We start from the raw sequence: 19,736 nt of genomic DNA, 5'->3' as shown, positions 1-19,736 counted from the left end.
TCCGTTGTAGAGCAAAAATCTAGTCTCGAAACATTCCCACTGGCTGTAGCTATGACATATCTCCGCAATATCTTTTCTTCCAGAAATCCTAGACCCACAAGGCATGCAAGAGAACATCTGTGAGGGGTGTGTCTTCAGTTGTGCTTAGATGGTGCAGATGGTAGAGGACTTGCCTGTGAAAGGCAAGAGTTATCATGTTCGAGTTACTTTACACAGTAGTAATCTGCCACGAGGTTTCAGATCATTGCATAGTCTACTGCAGACAAAAAATTCTTTCTAAAAACACCCGCCCCCCCCCCCCCTTCCAAAGCTATGGCTAAACATGTCTTTGCAGTATTCCTTCGTTCAAGAACGATAGATCCCCAAGGTATGTAGAACAAGTTTAGAAAGCAGAGAAGGGGTACTGATGGAAGTAAAACTGTGAGAGGGAGGAATCGTGAATTATGATTGGGTAGTTTCAGGCGGTAGAGCACTTTTCCGCAAAAAGCAAAGGTCCCAGGGTTTGGTACCGGTTCTTTACATAGATTTAATCTGTCACTGAAATTCAAATCAGCGACCTCTGGTGCAGAGTGTAATAGATTCTAGAGGCTATAATAAACGTAAAATACGGCATGATGTGGTGTTTACCGTGGAGATTTTATGTAGTCACAACCATACATAAACAGATTTCTTTAAACAAATCGTGATGATCACGTGAGGGAGAACGAAGAATTTGAAATCTGGCACCACTGTGTAAAATTCTTTTCTCGAATAGCTAAAAATGAGCCACAGAGGATTATAGTCGTGCGCCAATAATGTGTGACACAACGTTCACTATATGGGATACTCGGTAGACAATTATTTTTAACCAAGTACATATTCAGGGGGGATCAGGAACTTTAAAAAACAATATAGGGCTGGATTTCTCTTATTCTTAGTTTATATTCCCAAATCTTTCATCAGATCTGTAGCACAAGTGGGTGAGTTCGTATATTGTTGCAAATATTGAAATAATAAATGCCCTGACGATGACAGTAATGAATGGAAAGATGAGGATTAACACGCTATCTTGTCAGGAGTATCATTTTACTTTTATCTTGAATGCTAGTGTGCCTGTTTTATAGTACACTTACGTGAGTATTAGGGAGTGGTCATCTGTCGTAAGGTGATGTCTTAGGACACTAGTCGAAAACTGTCTAAATCACTTCAGCTGGTTCTGAAGCAGCTGAAACCTCCATGTCTATGAGCACTCCGCATATGAGTGTCCGTCTGAGGTTCCACGATTTCTGGTGGGTAGCCTGAGCCCCTTCCCGATCTGCCCAGACCAGTCAATTTCTTATCCCCCTGCTCTCCTACCCCCCGTCCTCTGCCTTATACTTCTATCTTGGCTCTGTATGTGTGTGTGAGTGTGTGTGTGTGTGTGTGTGTGTGTGTGTCAGCAAAACCAACGGGAATAACATTACAGCCCGCATCTCGTGGTCGTGCGGTAGCGTTCTCGCTTCCCACGCCCGGGTTCCCGGGTTCGATTCCCGGCGGGGTCAGGGATTTTCTCTGCCTCGTGATGGCTGGGTGTTGTGTGCTGTCCTTAGGTTAGTTAGGTTTAAGTAGTTCTAAGTTCTAGGGGACCTATGACCACAGCAGTTGAGTCCCATAGTGCTCAGAGCCATTTGAACCAATAACATTACACGTAACGGCGCAGTAGCTTCTGATTACGGCTGCCTGTATAATGAAGTCTTAACTGCATCAACCGTCTTGATCTGTTTTATTCTAAAGTACACTATGTCTGAATTATAAAACGGAAATAAACTTTGCGAAGTGCACATAATGTAGCGTTATAAGATACGTTGTTCGTAATAGTAACATGATACAAGTGTGGTTTATCTGTATAGCTTTCTTGAGGAAGAGAGGCAGAAGCTATTCGACTTGCTTATTAATATTTCTTTGTAATGCGGAACTGGCAGTGGCAGCCACAGTGATGGTAATATGAATTAGAAGAATACAGTAAGTGTCACACGGAAAGTGTGACATATGCGCATTTTCGACAAAAGAGTGACCGGTATTACGTTTCTTTCAGGATATGTCTGTAGAAAGAAACTCCATTTAAATTTACGTAACGAATTGGCGCTGGTAACTTTTCTTTAGATAAATGAAGGTATCATGAGGGCACTTAACAGCTATCCCAACAGGTCACTGCTACATAAATTTCTCTGGATGAGAGCAAAGAAATAGCTCTTTCTGTGGTAAGATCCGTGATTCACACGGTGAATCCCTATTTGAAATTTTGTGGGTCGGTACAAGACCTTGCGCTTTTCAGCAGTTAAACTTTCTGCGCTTTTCAGGGATGTAATCTCCCTTTAATGTATACTTTGTGGTAAGAATTTCTCTTTCCTTAGCTAGTCAGACCTCTCGAACTGAAGTTCTTTTCAACATATAACGCAGGCCAAATAAGAGCACACGGTCGGAAACGCAAAAACCAAGTGGGGCAGTGTTTAGCACACTGGACTCGCATTCTGGAGGACGACGGTTCAAACCAACGTCCGACCATCCCGATTTAGGTTTTCCCTGTTTTCCCTGTATCGGTTCAGGCAAATACCAGGTCGGTTCCTTTGAAAGGGTACGACGAACTTCCTTCCCTATCCTTCCTTAATCCGGTGGGATCGATGACCCCGCTGTTTGGTCCCCTCCCACACCAACACTTTCGTAAAGAATTCATGGGTGTATGGCCGTCATGAATAAATCGGACGTTTGATAGGGATAACTCCAGGTTAAAACTTATTAAAAGATAGCTGGCAGGCAGTTCTCGTTTCCACTTTCGAGTACCTTCAATGCATGATTTAGTGACGCACCCATTACCATCACAAACCATCTTGTCGAGGCGACGGATGACCATAAAATCTGCGAGTACTGTTGTTACCCACTGATATGTTAGGTAGTTTTCTATATTTAACTTAGCTGAAAGGGAATTCTAATAGAGGAATAGTCAAAGTCCTGGTATGTACTAAAGTTACGGCTTCTTGCTTAAATTAATGGTAATTGATATACTGAAATAGGCCCGCCACCATCCACAAACACCTACCATACGTAAGAAGTGATGATGTTAAAACATGAAACAGAGCGAGAACCGCAAGATAAGATTACACCGAGCTCACATAGTTCCAAAGACAATAACAAGCAAAGGTATATCTACTCGCATGCCTAGGCTTCTTGACTTCTGAGATCAGTGCCTAGTGTCCAAGGGGGACCTTTGAAGCCCGAATATGCCGTGACAAAGATTGTGAGTATTTCATCGCAAAATATATGTATTTTCATCACAAAATGGATACGTATACTTCACCATGTAAGACGCGACTTGGGGTATCGGCCGCTATCAGGTTGGCTGAATCTTCAAATACGCGCGCCGCCAGTCACGCCGCCGCGCTTCGTACAGTCGCTAACGCAGCAAGTGGGCGCTATCACCAACGATTACGTCTCCGCCAATGAGATGAAAGCATCACCTCCCCGGAGCGAAAGCGACGGGTGTATATTGAACATTCAAGCACTGGTTCTATTTTGTGAGATTGGCAGTTGAATAACATTCACAGACTTCTGCAGAAGCCAGGGCTCATCATCTACCGAATTGTTAATGTATTGAAGAGAGACTGTTTCTAAGTCTACAGTATCTCTGTTTCAAAATTCAGACCTACTGTTAGCAACTGACGCTGAAACTACAGCAACAAACTTGTGTATTTTTTTTATTATTTGATGTTAGATGCAGAATAAATTAATGTCTGAATTCTCCGTTCATGAAGTGCATCTGATCCTCACTCCTGTATCCACTAAAGAACCACACAGCGTGCAAATCAAGTCAACACAACTAGGGGACGCATAGCCAGAGTTCTGGTATGTACTGACGTAACGGACTCTGTTGTTGTTGTTGTTACTGTGGCCTTCAGTCCAAAGACTGGTTTGATGCAGTTCTCCATGCTACTCTATCCTGTGCAAGCCTCTTCATCTCCTAGTAACTACTGCAACCGACATCCTTCTGCATTTGCTTAGTGTATTCATTTCTTGGTCTCTCTCCACGATTTTCACCCTCCATGCTCCTTTCCAGCACTAAATTGGTGATCGCATGATGCCTCAGAACGTGTCCTACCTACCGATCCCTTCTTCTAATCAAGATGTGCCACAAATTTTTCTTCTCCCCAAATCTGTTCAGAACCTCCTGATCTAACCACCTAATGTTCAGCATTCTGTTGCGACACCACATTTCAAAAGCTTCTATTCCATTCTTGTCTAAATTGTTTATCATCCATGTTTCATATCCATACAAACCTACACTCAATAAAAATACTTTCGGAAAAGACTTCCTGTCACTTAAATCTATACCCGATGTTAACAAATTTCTCTTCTTCAGACACACTTTCCTACATTTTACATCCTCTGTACTTCGATCATCCTCAGTTATTTTGCTGCCCAAATCGCAAAGCATGTCAACTACTTTAAGTGTCTCATTTACTAATCTAATTCCCTCAACACCACCTGATTCAGTTCGACAACATTCCATTATCCTCGTTTCGCTTTTGTAGACGTTCATATAATATCCTCTTTTCAAGAAACTGTCCATTCCCTTTAGTTGTTCTTCCAAGTTCTTTGTAGTCTCTGGCAGAATTACAATGTCATGGGCAGACCTCAGGTTTTTATTTCTTCTCCCTGAATTTTAAACCATACTCCCAATTTTTCTTTGGTATCCTTTACTGCTTGTTCAATGTACAGACTGAATAACATCGGTGATATGCTACAGTTCTTTCAGACCCCTTCTCTATCATAGCTTCCATTTCGTGCCCCTCGGCTCTTATAACTGCCTTCTGGTTTCTATACCAATTATAAATAGCTTTTCACTTCCTCTATTTTACCCCTGCCATCTTCAGAATTTGAAAGATAGTATTCCAGTCAACATTGTCAAAAGCTTTCTCTAAGTCTAGAACTGCAATACACGTAGCATTGCCTTTCCTTAACCTAGCTTCTAAGTAAAGTCATAGGGTCAAAATGATCTTCCCCGAGACAGGCCTCTACCAGTTTTTCCGTTCGTCTGTAAAGAATTCGTGTTAGAATTTTGCAGTCGTGTCTCTAAACTAACAGTTCGGTAATTTTCATACCTGTCAGCACCTGCTTTCTTTGGAATTGGTATCATTATATTATTTTTGAAGGCAGAGGACATTTCGCCTGTCTCATACATCTTACACTCGAGATGGAAGAGACTGGTCATGCGTGGTTCACCCAAGGCTATTAGTAGTTCTAACGGAATGTTGTCTACTCCCGTTGCCTTGTCTCTGCTTAGGTTTTTCAGTGCTCTGTCAAATTCTTCACGCATAAGATCTCCCATCTGATCGTCATCTACGTTATCTTCCATTTCCATGATTCTGCCCTGAAGTGCATTGCCCTTACATATACGGTGATAAACTCCTTCCACCTTTCGGCTTTCACTTCTTTGCTTACGACTGGTTTACCATCTGAGCTCTTGATAATCATACAGGTGGATGTCTCTTCTCCAAAGGTCTCTTTAATTTTTCTGTCAGTGACACCTGTCTTACCCCTAGGGATATACGTTTCTGCATCCTTACATTTGTCCTCTAGCCATTCCAGCTTAGCCCTTTTGCACTTCCTGCCTATCTCATTTTTGAGACGTTTGTGTTCCAATTAGCTTGCTTCATTTACAGAATTTTTATATTTTCCCCTTTCATCAGTAAAATTCTGTATCTCTTGTGCTAGCTAAAGTTTCTTCTAGCTCTCGTCTTTTTACCTACTTGATCCTCTGCTGCCTTCACTATTTTACTATTCAAAGCTACCCATTGATTTTCTGCTGTATTCTCTTCCCCCGTTCTTGTCAATCGTTCCCTAATGCTCCCTCTAAAACTCTCAGCAATCTCTAGTTCTTTCAGTTTATCCAGGTCCCATCTCCTTAAATTCCTACCTTTCTGCAGTTTCTTCAGTTTTAATCTACAGTTCAAACTAATAAATTAGGATTAGAGTCGACATCTGTCCCTGGAAATGTCTTACAATTTAAAACCTGGTTAATAAATCGACGTCTTACCAATATATAATCTCCCTTTTATTAAGAGGACTTCATACGTAAAAAAAAAAAAAAAAATTGCAACAGGTCTCCACGTTTTCCGGTGCATTGTGTGAACAGATGGCGTGCAATCATGTAAAGAACAGTTCTGGATGTCGAAACGGACTATAATACGAATTTGAATGCCTTTAAACTAACTGATGTGTGAGATAATGCGTAGTCATTAAGGGGCTCACCGCCCGTCGAGTTTTGTCCCCAAAATTATAGTTGTTTGCTTTGTTTCTAACATTTAAAGACTATAACTTTACTTTGAAAACTATATATTGATAAATTAAGGTCTAAGTTCAAGTGAGAGTGCCTCTTTATCTCAGTCATTTGAATCGACTAGCATATAAAATGGCAAGGTTCCCCAAGATTTTTCGTAATATTATTTGCTAGCAAAATTTTCTTTGTTGGTACCATTCTACTACGTACTTCGTATACGAGATCCTATTTAACATACACCGTACACCTGTAGTGTTAACAATAATCCTTTTTGTACTCCGGATAGGCGCAATAGGTTGGATTTCTAAGAATAGTGAAAAAATAGAAAAAAATATATACGATGACAGATAGGATTACAACCGAAACTGTAAGGGAACAACTAGAAACACACAACTTCAGTTTAAGTATGGTGCTGCGACCCAGGGGGCTGTGGCCGCCTTTTGTGGAGGGGGCCATGCATGGAGTTCGGGAGAGTGATCGGAAAAAAACGCCAGGAGGGGTTAGATACACAGCGGTACCCGTAATAACATTTACTCGCCAGGAGAATAAACAGAGGGATAAAGCTCCCTCAATACGTCGTACCGCGGCCGGGCCTCAGCGCTTGCTGCAAAAACGTGCTCACGCTGCTCGTCAGCAGGTCGTGAAGTCAGCCAGAGATCAGTGTGCCACGGCCGGTGTTTTGTCGTGCAGGCGGCAGTGCGAGCGGCACCAATCATAATCCCACCCCACACCATCGAACTACGACCTCCATATAGGTCCCTTTCAAGGAAATTAATGGGTTGGTATCTGGTTCCTGGTTCACGCCAGATGAAAACCCGGCGAGAATTACTGTTCAGACTATACCAGGACTCGTCCATGAAGATAACCTTGGACCACTGTTCCAATGACCATGTACTATGTTCTTGACACCAGGCTTTACAGGCTCTCCTGTGACCAGGAGTTAGTGGAAAGCACCTTGCAGGTCTCCGGGCGAATAAACCATGTCTGTTCAGTCGTCTTGAGACTGTGTGTCTGGAGACAACTGCTCCAGTGGCTGTGTTAACGTCCTGAGAAAGGCTACCTGCTGTGCTCCGCGGCCGTCCGCGGGCACTGATGGTAAGATATCGGTCTTCTTGTGGTGTTGTACACTGTGCTCGTCCCGTACTGCAGCGCCTGGACACGTTTCCTGTCTGCTGGAATCGTTGCCATAATCTTGAGATCACACTTTGTGGCACACGGAGGGCCCGTGCTACGACCTGCTGTGTTAGACCAGCCTCCAGTCGCCCTAGTATTCTACCCCGCATAACGTCATCAATATGTGTTCTTTGAGCCATTTTCAACACACAGTCACCATTAACACGTCTGGAAACGTCTGCACACTTACTCGCTGCACCGTACTCTGACATGCACCAACACATCTCTGCGTATGTGGACTGCTGACAGCGCCACCGTGCGACGACCGCAGGTTAAACGCACCGCATGGTCATACCTCGAGGCGATTTAAACCAGCAAACCGCCCAACGGAGGGTTGTTTCACCATATATCAGCATTATCCGGTATTTATGAGCATGAGTGTGTAATGATGGAGTAGGTGGCAACGGGTGACTACAGCTGTGGTTTCCATCATGTTAGCTGTGCCTCGGCGCTGAAGTCAACAAGTGGGTAGTAGGCAGACCATCGTCGATCATCTTGTGGTTTCGTGTAAACTCATTAGACTGGTATTCTTTCTGATTCTGGCGATATTTGCAGAATACTGGCATGACTGAAAGTGCTCCCTAGCTCCGAAAAGCGTCGTTATTAAAAGAGCCGGACCGCCACCGATGATGTGGTGGCTCTGGATGCATGAGCAAATTTTCTCTCGTTTATTGATCCGCATCAGCACTCTTTTCTCTACTGTGATGGTTCAGTAATTACCCTGGGTTACCAAGCTAAGGTCTTTCTATAACGTAGCTCTCTGTCGGCTGAAGTTACGGAGTGCTGCTTCGTAATACCCTGTTATGTTGTATTGTGGCGTTTGCTCTTACATTTCCCTCGTTCGGGGGTTGTGTGGCGGTGCTCGCCCGGTGCCCTGTCTTCCGCTGCATCGATGGCACGCAGCGTTGACAGACCGATTGGCGCACCGGCTCCGAGCCGACTCTCTCAGCTCTGATGGTTCAAATGGCTCTAAGCACCAAGGGACTTAACATCTGAGGCCATCAGTCCCCTAGATTTAGTACTTAAACCTAACTAACCTAATGACATCACACACATCCATGCCCGAGGCAGGATTTGAACCTGCGACAGTAGCAGGTGCGACTGAAGCGCCTAGAACCGCTCGACCACATCGGCCGGCATCTCTCAGCTCAGAGCTCGTCGGCAAAAACTGTTTTGGACTTACGCACCGAATTCATTCTGGTGCCGAACATCGGACATTAATCGTTTGTGGCCGAGTAAGTGCCTGATGATGGGAGCTAACTCCAAAAGCTAAGTCTTCAGGGTTCACGTAAAAGGAGAGTGGCACACCATTATTCACAGTTACTAGGTTTCATTAAAATGAGTGAACTGCTGAAGCACGGAAACATTACCAAATTGTTAAGCTAAGAAATATAACATAACTGTAAGTAGTTGTTACATGAAAACATTTTCATTTACTATTTTTAAAGAAATGGCTAGATAGGAAATGGGTTTAATTTAATAATTTATTTTTATTATACTAAACTGAAACTGCAGAACTGAGACTGCCTACCAAATTCTTCACCAGAATGGCCTAAGTAATGGACCCTAGCAGCCTGTACTCAAAGGAATTCGAAACCTAACATTTTAGTAGAAAAAGCTGTCTGTGCATTTGTTAGATCTAGAGGAATGTAACATCAAAGCATTTAAGAGTCAGGTGGCCTAAAAATGAACGATATTGTATAATGGAGAAATATATTTACCGTCATAAAAAAGAGTTGCTATCACAGATTTATGGTGGAAATTTAATAACACTGGTGACTCGTGTTCCATGTAGCGTATCCCAATTTTATCTACATCATATAGTTTTACAGGATGTCCCAGGAGGAATGTTCGCTATTGAAAGATGTAATAGGAAGATAGCAAGTTAGCAATCAGTTTAACAGCTCATGCGTTTTAACTGTGGACGAGACAAGTATGCAGATAACTGCTTACATCTGTTACACGAGGATCGTTTTGGCACTAGGAAAGTGAAAGGCCACACAGAGGCAGTTCTCACGTTGCGGTTGATAACTGAAGCAAGACCGAAGAAAAATCAAAACACGTTTATAGAATTTGTCGATATGGAGGAAGCGATAGGAAATGTAAAATTGTTTAAAAAGCTCGAAATTCAGAGAAAATTAGGGGTAAACTATAGGGAGACACTGGTAATATATAATATGTAGAAGAACCAAGAGGGAGCAATAAGACTAGAGATCAAAAACGATGTACTCAGATTAGAAAGGGTGTAAGACAGGGATGCAGTCTTTCGCCCCTACTTTTCAATCTGTACACTGAACAATCAGTAACGGAAATAAAAGAAAGGGTGAAGAGTGGGCATAAAATTCAAGGTCAAAGTACATCAAAGATAGGATTCGTTGATGACATTGTTGTTATCAGTGAAAGTAGGGAAAAATTACAGGATGTGTTGAACGGAATGATCAGTCTAACGAGTACAGAATACGGATTTGGAATAAATCGAATAAAGGCAAAAATAGTGAGAAGTTAAGGAATTCTTTTACCCATGTGATAAAAAGACCCATAACGGACAGGGCAAAGAGGACATAAAAACGGAGTAGCTCTGGCAAAAGGACATTCCTAGCCAAGAGAAGTCTACTAGTATGAAACATAAGGAACTTGAGGAAGAAACTTTTGAGAATGTACGTTTGGAGCTCACCGTTGTATGTGTAACATGGACTGAGGGGAAACCGGAAAAAAGATTATAGAGGCAACTAGATGTGGTGCTGTCGAAGAAAGTTGAAAATTAGGTGGGCTGATAAGGTAAGGAGTTAGGAGGTTCTCCCCAGAATCAGCAAGGTAGGACATGTATGGAAAACAGTGACAAGAGTAGAGAAAGAATAATAGGACATCCGTTATTACAACCGGGAATGACTTCCATGGTACTAGAAGGAGCTGTATAAGGTAAAGGGGGATAGAGGAAGACAGTATAATATCCCCTCTCCTAGTTAATTGTAATAATGTACTAAATCTTTCTTGATTGACTGTATACTATACTGGGCGCTGTGCAGAAAAAAATGAAGAGAAAACAAAAATATTATGAACGTTTGTGAAGTTACTTGCAGGAATTTTTCTAACAAAAATCTTGAACATTCTCTGAAACTAATAATTATTATTTTCATTCACTGGAGGAAGATATCTTCTTCTAGATCTCGGCGATGTCGATCCCGGGACTCCACGGCTCCGGCGATCGACGATTTAGTATTGATGGTTCTGCACAATCTCAAAGAAAAACTGGAAGGGGAATGAAAATGGCAGCAAATCCTTAAATGTTGTAGCGAGAATAAATCCACGTCCGGACTATTGAATGTTACTTTTGAGAACAGACAGCAATGCCACTCGTCACTAGTTTTGATCCGTCTTATTATAAATTCGATGCAGGCTCTTGAAATTATTTTCATCACAGGATGTAAATCTTGCTGGTAAGACTTAAACATATATATTGTCCAGTGTCAAGTGTCGGGGTTTTAAATGAATGCATTACCTTTTACTGTTTTGTAGTCTTTCACGATGGTCATATTCGCTGTTTATTCATCAAGATGAGCTCTTTGGAATTACAACGGTTTTTAAGCCTTCCACCTTTTCTATATAGACACCAAACATTAAAGTCACAATTCTGACAGCAATGGCAGACTATCCCTTTCATACAATAATATACACTTCTCTCTACTCCCGCTAGGAAGACAACATAAAAACCCCAACAAATTAGAAATTGCATCCAAGAAGGCTAACAACGCCAGAGCTACAATGTACCACAGTCGCTTTTTAGGATCGCTGCTGACACTCCGAACCACTATATCTTTGAGTATCAATATAATGGTCGTAGTTTTAACATAGTAAATAATTTATAGGTTTCTTGTTAGTCGAGGTCGAGGTCAAAGAATAAACGATTACTGGGAAGTAAACATTTGGCCACTACGGGCCTTTAACAATACAAAAACACATTTCCACCGCGTTGATACTGCCACCATTTTCGCACACGTGTCGTGAGACAGAGAATACAATGAAATATCAAATATTCTCAGTGCGATGCTACAACTTAATCTGGAATGTAGACAGTAAATAATTGAGGTCTAGGTTCCAAGGGCCTCTCAGATGAAAATGTTGTCGCATGAGAGGAATTTGTGGTAGGCCATATCAAACCAGTCAGAAGACTGATGAGCCCATGTTTTCCAGACTTCTTTGCTTCGAATTATCATTTCCGTCATATCCATGAATACTGATCATTCCTCCTAGGACGCCCTGTATAAGTAACTAGTAGAGTTAATAGTTAATCGACGTGTTTGAAGCACATTTTAAGTGTATTTACTAGAAACAACTATCTTCCGCAGTGCAACGAGTTCACTGAGAAGGACACAATGAAGTTTCAGGATCATGTGAATTTATCGATAGTAGTATTTTGAAAATTTGTGAAGTTCTATCCTTTAATTAGGCACTTGAATAAAGATGTCCACGTTCACCGACTTCTACAGCCCCTCTTCCCCTTCTCTCCCTGCCTCCCCACCCGTACCACTAACTGAAATTAGCTGACTGGTCTGCCTCCCTCGTGATACTTCCTAAATGTGAATCAGACCACTCCCCATGCTATTATCTTGAAGACCTGTCGTCCACTCTGGTGCCTCCAAACTAGCGCAACACATACTACTAGCGCTCCCCTAATGCTTCTGTATCCGTACACGCTTCTTCGCGTTTTTTTTAATCGTCTGTCATACCAATATCCATAAAAAGAGCACCCACTCGGCAGTCAGATAATTCATTACTGCGTCTACATCTACATCTACATGGATACTCTGCAAATCACAGTTAAGTGCCTGGCAGAGGGTTCATCGAACCACCTTCACAATTCTCTATCATTCCAATCTCGTATAGCGAGCGGAAAGAATGAACATCTATATCTTTCCGTACGAGCCCTGATTTCCATTATTTTATCTTGGTGATCGTTCCTCCCTATGTAGGTCGATGTCAACAAAATATTTTTCCATTCCGAGGAGAAAGTTGGTGATTGGAGTTACGAGAGAAGATTCTCGCAACGAAAAACTCCTTTCTTTTAATGATGTCCAGCCCAAATCCTGTATCACTTCTGTGACACTCTCTCCCATATTTCGCGAAAATAAAATACGTGCTGCCTTTCTTTTGTGATGTACTCCGTCAGTCCTATCTGGTAAAGATCCCACACCGTGCAGCAGTATTCTAAAAGAGGACGGACAAGCGTAGTATAGGTAGTCTCCTTGATAGATTTGTAACATTTTGTAAGTGCCCTGCCAATAAAACGCAGTCTATGGTTAGCCTTTCCTACAACATTTTCTATATGTTCCTTCCAATTTAAGTTGTTCGTAATTGTAATACCTAGGTATATAGTTGAATTTACGCCTTTTACATTAGTCTGATATATCGTGTAACCGAAGTTTAACGAATTCCTTTTAGCACTCATGAGGGTGACCTCACGCTTTTCGTTATTTAGGTTCAACTGCCACTTTTGGCACCATTCGGATATCTTTTCAAAATCGTTTTGCAGTTTGTTTTGGTCTTCTCATGACTTTATTAGTCGATAAACGGCAGCGTCATCTTCAAACAACCGAAGACGGCTGCTCAGATTGTCTCCAAAATCATTAATATTGATAAGGAACAGCAAAGGGCCTAAAACACTACCTTGGGGAACATCAGAAATAATTTCTGCGTCTTTCCATTCAAATTTTCCAATTACCCGTCCTCCTGAAACAGTAAATACTGCCTTTAAAAAGAAAAACACTTTGCCTGAAGATGATGGAGGCGCATTCCATCGAAACGTTGCTAGAAGACGACGACGCTACTCGAGTGACAACCCGTGAAGACTTCATATATGAAATTCACCGAGAAGGCCTGCTTTGAAATATAAAAAAAGATTGCTACTAACAAACCAAATCGGTTTGATATTTTCTATTGGCCTTGGAGTTCCCAAAGGGGCTATGTTTCCATAACTGTTCCTGGTACTGCATATCATAATAGATATTACCAAGAGAGGGGTGGTCTTTGCTGTGTGTGTCGTTCCTTAGCATCTTGTACCTAATCGCAGAAATTTGTCTTTCTTCCGACTCTCTTTCATTGTGGATCATTAGGCAGAGAGGTGTTACCGTGACTGCTTCCCCAGAACACCCTGTAACACAATGGGGTGGTTGACCTAAATTTAAGTAAGGAAAATGGACGCGTAGTAATCTATTCCCACTAAGTTATACTTAACGAACTGCAGTATAGTAGTTAACAGTGTTCGACTTCACGAATTCTGAGGTGACAAAAACGAAATTAAAATTAATGAGCAATTCGAAGGCAATTAAGTTGCGCACATATGCTCAGCATGTAACTTTACTCAAATATGCTAGAACGAGGGCCGCCAGAATTAAAAAAATTAAATGATCAGCATTTTATGGCATTAAATATAGTTGTCACAGCCACATAGGACCTAGGATATTGAATAATAAACACGCATGCACCAAGAAATGTACTCATTTTCTCGAACTACACTGACGCGCCCAACCCATTCAGCTCGCGGAATGTTCTAAACAAACCAGCGAAGAAGACACGCATACCCGGTGTCACATTCAAATTCCACGCGAGTTGCGCTTTGCGGTCAGTCGGAACAGGACACTCTTACGATAGGTACCCGGGCACGCCGTATAATGGCAGTTTAAAAGTTTATTGATGTATGGTGCATGTTTCATGTAGGTCAGGATTATGTTACATCAGCTTTTGTTGTCCTTTAAATTATATTTGTACTTTACTTTTTTTACTTTGTGTGTGTCTCGTGGCTTCCAGGAAAAGTCAGCCACAAGTCTAAATTAATACACCGTGTCATTTGCAATACAGGGACGTCTGAATTGAATTTCTGTTTAGAATACAAACTTTCAACCATCTTTTCCTGTATTATCGTGGGATTTGACCCTTTCTTTACGTTTATCATTGCTGCATTTGACTGGTTTTGAGCTATGCTTGGTTTTCTTTTGTCTGATAAATGTGATATTTTTTGTCATTTTTATATTTAAAATGAGCAGTTGACACCGGTAAATATTTTGTGAGGTTTTGGTAAAGAGAATTATTCGTTGTGTTTTGTTTGTGTTGCGTATTTCGGCAGAATTTACTTACGTTTTCTCCTGCTGGTTGATTAAATCCTGATTATATTATGTTGCTGCGGCTTAGACATACGTTTCACTGGTTTCGCTGTACAATTTACTTTTCATATGCGCTGTTTTATTTTCGATTGTTTACTCAAGAATCACATGTGAAATACAGAAAAAAAACAAAAAACCACAAAAGGTATTAAAACATCCAAGACCACCACAGAAAAATTCAACAAAGGAGGTATATACTTCTTAACCTGCAAACACTTTGAATCAATATACACAAGACGGATTTCTAGAAATTTCGAAATAACATACGCTGATTATTCAAGAGCACTGAAAAACAACAGCACACACGCAACGTCTACAGACCACCTCATTGGAAACCACGATTACCACAGTGGCGTAGGAAAAGGTCTCCAGATCTTAAAACACATGAACTATTTGCACCACTCACAAACAACAGAACAAAATTATGACATCCAGGAAGGCATCACACTGGACAACAAATCACCAGTGGTCAAGCCGTACTCTAAAAAAAAAAATCACTCTAACTTGTAAGTGAACTTTCAAACACACAATAAAACTCGCACGCACACACACACACACACACACACACACACACACACACACACACACTCGCCTATATAAAACACACCGAAAAGCAAACAGCGAAACAAATCTCTGTCACGAGCTCATGTAAGAAATAAATTTTGCAGCTAAACGTGTCAATACACGACAACAATATGACAACACTAACAAGGGAACCTCCCCATCGCACCCCCCTCAGATTTAGTTATAAGTTGGCATAGTGGATAGACCTCGAAAAACTGAACACAGATCAATCGAGAAAACAGGAAGAAGTTGTGTGGAACTATGAAAAAATAGGCAAAATATACAAACTGAGTAGTCCATGTGGAACGTAGGCAGCATCAAGGAGAATGTGAGCTCACGAGTGCCTGGTCCCGTGGTTAGCGTGAGCAGCTGCGGAAGGAGAGGGCATTGTTTCGAGTCTTCCCTCAAGTAAAAAATTTAACTTTTTATTTTCAGTTTATGTGACAAACTCTTATGCTTTCATCACTTTTTTGGGTGTGATTATCACATCCACAAGAAAACCTAAATCGGGCAAAGTACAAGAATCTTTTTACCCATTTGCCAGGTGTACAAATTAAGTGGGTCGACAACATATTTCTGTCATGTGACGCACATGCCGTCACCAGTGTCGTCTAGAATATATCAGACGTGTTATCCTGTGGAGGAATCGGTTGACCTATGACCTTGCGATGAAATGCTTTCGGTTCCTATTGGAGAGGCACGTCCTTTCGTCCATTAATCGCACGGTTTTGCGGTGCGGTCGCAAAACAAAGACACTAAACTTATTGCAGTGAACAGAGACGTCAATGAACGAACGGAGAGATCATAATTTAGCGAAAATAAAAGAGTAAACTTTTAACTCGAGGGAAGACTTGAATCAAGTTCCTTTCGTTCCGCAGCTGCTCACGCAAACCACGGGACCACGGCACTCCTGAGCTCCAGTTATCCTTGATATTGCTAATGTTATGCATGGACTACTCAGTATGTACATTTTGCTTATTTTTTCATAGTTCCACACTACTTCTTCCTGTTTTATCGATTGATCTGTGTTCAGTTTTTCAGGGCCTATCCACTGTGACAACTTACAACTAAAACTGAGAGGGGTGCGATGGGGAGGTTCCCTTGTAAGAATTCATCAGTTAGCAGGAGAAATATTCGTTTTGTTGATAAAAATCGCCTGTCCACTCTGCACTGTACTTCATTTCTTCCAGACGTGTATCACCTTTTACTTTAAGATATCTTCAGTGGCATCTAGCTCAAGTCTTGTTTTTTACGTAAATAAGTGATTACTTACAATTCTTCGCGCTTTTGGTTGGCATCTGCATTTCCTCTCGTCTGGTCACATGCAGGAGGTTGCACCATAAATTCTCTTACGAACGTTTTTCCTTCTAAATATTCATACTGATTGGCTTATTTCTGTGGAGCAGTATTAGTCTTCTGTCATCACACGTTCATGCTCGAGGCAGGATTCGAACCAGCGATTATAGTAGCCTCGTGGTTCCGGACTGAAGCGCCTACAACAGGTCGACCACAGTGGCCGGCTATGTGTGTGTGTGCGTGTGTGCGTGTGTGTATGTATGTGTGTGTGTGGGTGGGTGTGGGTGTGTGTGGGTGGGTGGGTGGTTGGGTGTGTTGGTAGTTGTAGTTATACAGGACGAGTTCTAGAAACTTGAATCTGAATGTAATAAGTTATAACGAATGGTTTAAGGATTCGATGTTCGGGTAATTTGAGATTTTATTTAAATCTTTCACGGCCGAGTTCATGGACAAGTGAGTAGAAAGGGGTTGGGTGACATTATTATTATGACAATAATGCTCTATTGGTGTCCTGCTCTGTTATTTCATCATTTAGTGTCAACAGTGACTCGTTTGTCGAGTGTACTTGATCATTCAACAGGATTTCCTTCTCTGCTTTTGTTTTCTGCATGTGATAATTTTGTTGCAGAGTTAGGAGGTGTTTGCTGTTGTTGATTCTAATCATTTTCCTTTCTCTACTGTACTGGCTGATTTGTGACTAAGGTGTCTTAGGTGTTCAGCAAATGTGGAGTATGTCCCATACATCCAGGCGCTTACGTGTTCTTTCTGTGAGACATCAAATTTTCTGCTTGTTGTCCTATATACCTGCCATCATAAGTGTTACACTGTCACTGATATATTTGCCTTCCGGTATATGCCTATTTTTTGTCAGTTTTGCGTGTAGTTTTTGGTAGAATTTTCAGTTGTGTATGCTATGTTTATGCCTTGTCTTTTGAAAACGTTTGTGATTTTATGTGTGTGTTTGAGCATGTATTTCATTGTGTACCATCTTGTGTTTTCTCGTATATTTGCCTCGGTGTAATTGTCATGGTACTGAGTGTTTGTGTTTTTTTTTGGATCTATTGTAGTATTGTCTATGGTTTCGTGTTTTCTGCTTTTACTTTAGTTTTAATTTTGTTGTTTAGCTTTGTGAGTATGTTACCAATCTATTATTTTTCCTATCTGTATTATTATGACACGTTCTCTTATGTGGTTTTATTTGTTGAGTGTCACTGTGTAGTGCTGATTGATTTTCTGAATGTGGGTGGTTCAAGAGTTGGGGAAAGATAATGTCAGTTGCTAGGGGCTTTGGTGAATTTCAAATGTAAAGTTATTGATTTCAGTGTTATACCTAGAAAGTAAATTTCGGTATTCTGTTCTCGTTCAGTTGTGAGTTTTATATTGTTATGTGCCTCGTTGATGTCAATATGTAATTCTTCAGTTCTCGTTTCTGGTTCATCTATTAAGCAGGGTATGTCATCCATATATCTGAACCAGTATAATATATTGTATACCTCTGCTACAATTTTTTTAAAAGTAATATATATACACTCCTGGAAATTGAAATAAGAACACCGTGAATTCATTGTCCCAGGAAGGGGAAACTTTATTGACACATTCCTGGGGTCAGATACATCACATGATCACACTGACAGAACCACAGGCACATAGACACAGGCAACAGAGCATGCACAATGTCGGCACTAGTACAGTGTATATCCACCTTTCGCAGCAATACAGGCTGCTATTCTCCCATGGAGACGATCGTAGAGATGCTGGATATAGTCCTGTGGAACGGCTTGCCATGCCATTTCCACCTGGCGCCTCAGTTGCACCAGCGTTCGCGCTGGACGTGCAGACCGCGTGAGACGACGCTTCATCCAGTCCCAAACGTGCTCAATGGGGGACAGATCCGGAGATCTTGCTGGCCAGGGTAGTTGACTTACACCTTCTAGAGCACGTTGGGTGGCACGGGATACATGCGGACGTGCATTGTCCTGTTGGAACAGCAAGTTCCCTTGCCGGTCCAGGAATGGTAGAACGATGGGTTCGATGACGGTTTGGATGTACCGTGCACTATTCAGTGTCCCCTCGACGATCACCAGTGGTGTACGGCCAGTGTAGGAGATCGCTCCCCACACCATGATGCCGGGTGTTGGCCCTGTGTGCCTCGGTCGTATGCAGTCCTGATTGTGGCGCTCACCTGCACGGCGCCAAACACGCATACGACCATCATTGGCACCAAGGCAGAAGCGACTCTCATCGCTGAAGACGACACGTCTCCATTCGTCCCTCCATTCACGCCTGTCGCGACACCACTGGAGGCGGGCTGCACGATGTTGGGGCGTGAGCGGAAGACGGCCTAACGGTGTGCGGGACCGTAGCCCAGCCTCATGGAGACGGTTGCGAATGGTCCTCGCCGATACCCCAGGAGCAACAGTGTCCCTAATTTGCTGGGAAGTGGCGGTGCGGTCCCCTACGGCACTGCGTAGGATCCTACGGTCTTGGCGTGCATCCGTGCGTCGCTGCGGTCCGGTCCCAGGTCGACGGGCACGTGCACCTTCCGCCGACCACTGGCGACAACATCGATGTACTGTGGAGACCTCACGCCCCACGTGTTGAGCAATTCGGCGGTACGTCCACCCGGCCTCCCGCATGCCCACTATACGCCCTCGCTCAAAGTCCGTCAACTGCACATACGGTTCACGTCCACGCTGTCGCGGCATGCTACCAGTGTTAAAGACTGCGATGGAGCTCCGTATGCCACGGCAAACTGGCTGACACTGACGGCGGCGGTGCACAAATGCTGCGCAGCTAGCGCCATTCGACGGCCAACACCGCGGTTCCTGGTGTGTCCGCTGTGCCGTGCGTGTGATCATTGCTTGTACAGCCCTCTCGCAGTGTCCGGAGCAAGTATGGTGGGTCTGACACACCGGTGTCAATGTGTTCTTTTTTCCATTTCCAGGAGTATATATATATATATATATATATATATATATATATATATATATATATATATATGTGTGTGTGTGTGTGTGTGTGTGGATCACACCTAAAAGATCACAATTACAAACCAACCTCTACAGAAGAAGACAAGAAAATAGTTACAATCACCAATTAAAAAAACACCTCCTAACTCTGCAAGAAAATTATCACATACAGAAAACAAAAGCAGAGAAGAAACTCCTGTTGAATGATCAAATTCACCTGACAAAGAAGTTGTTGTTTACACTGACAGAGAAAATAACAGAGTACCAATCCAATAGAGGATTAAT

The sequence above is a fragment of the Schistocerca americana genome, chromosome 7 (genome assembly GCF_021461395.2).
Source record: "Schistocerca americana isolate TAMUIC-IGC-003095 chromosome 7, iqSchAmer2.1, whole genome shotgun sequence".
NCBI classification, from domain to species: Eukaryota; Metazoa; Arthropoda; class Insecta; order Orthoptera; family Acrididae; genus Schistocerca; species Schistocerca americana.
The sequence above is the reverse complement of the archived record's forward strand: the minus strand, read 5'-3'. Positions refer to the sequence as shown.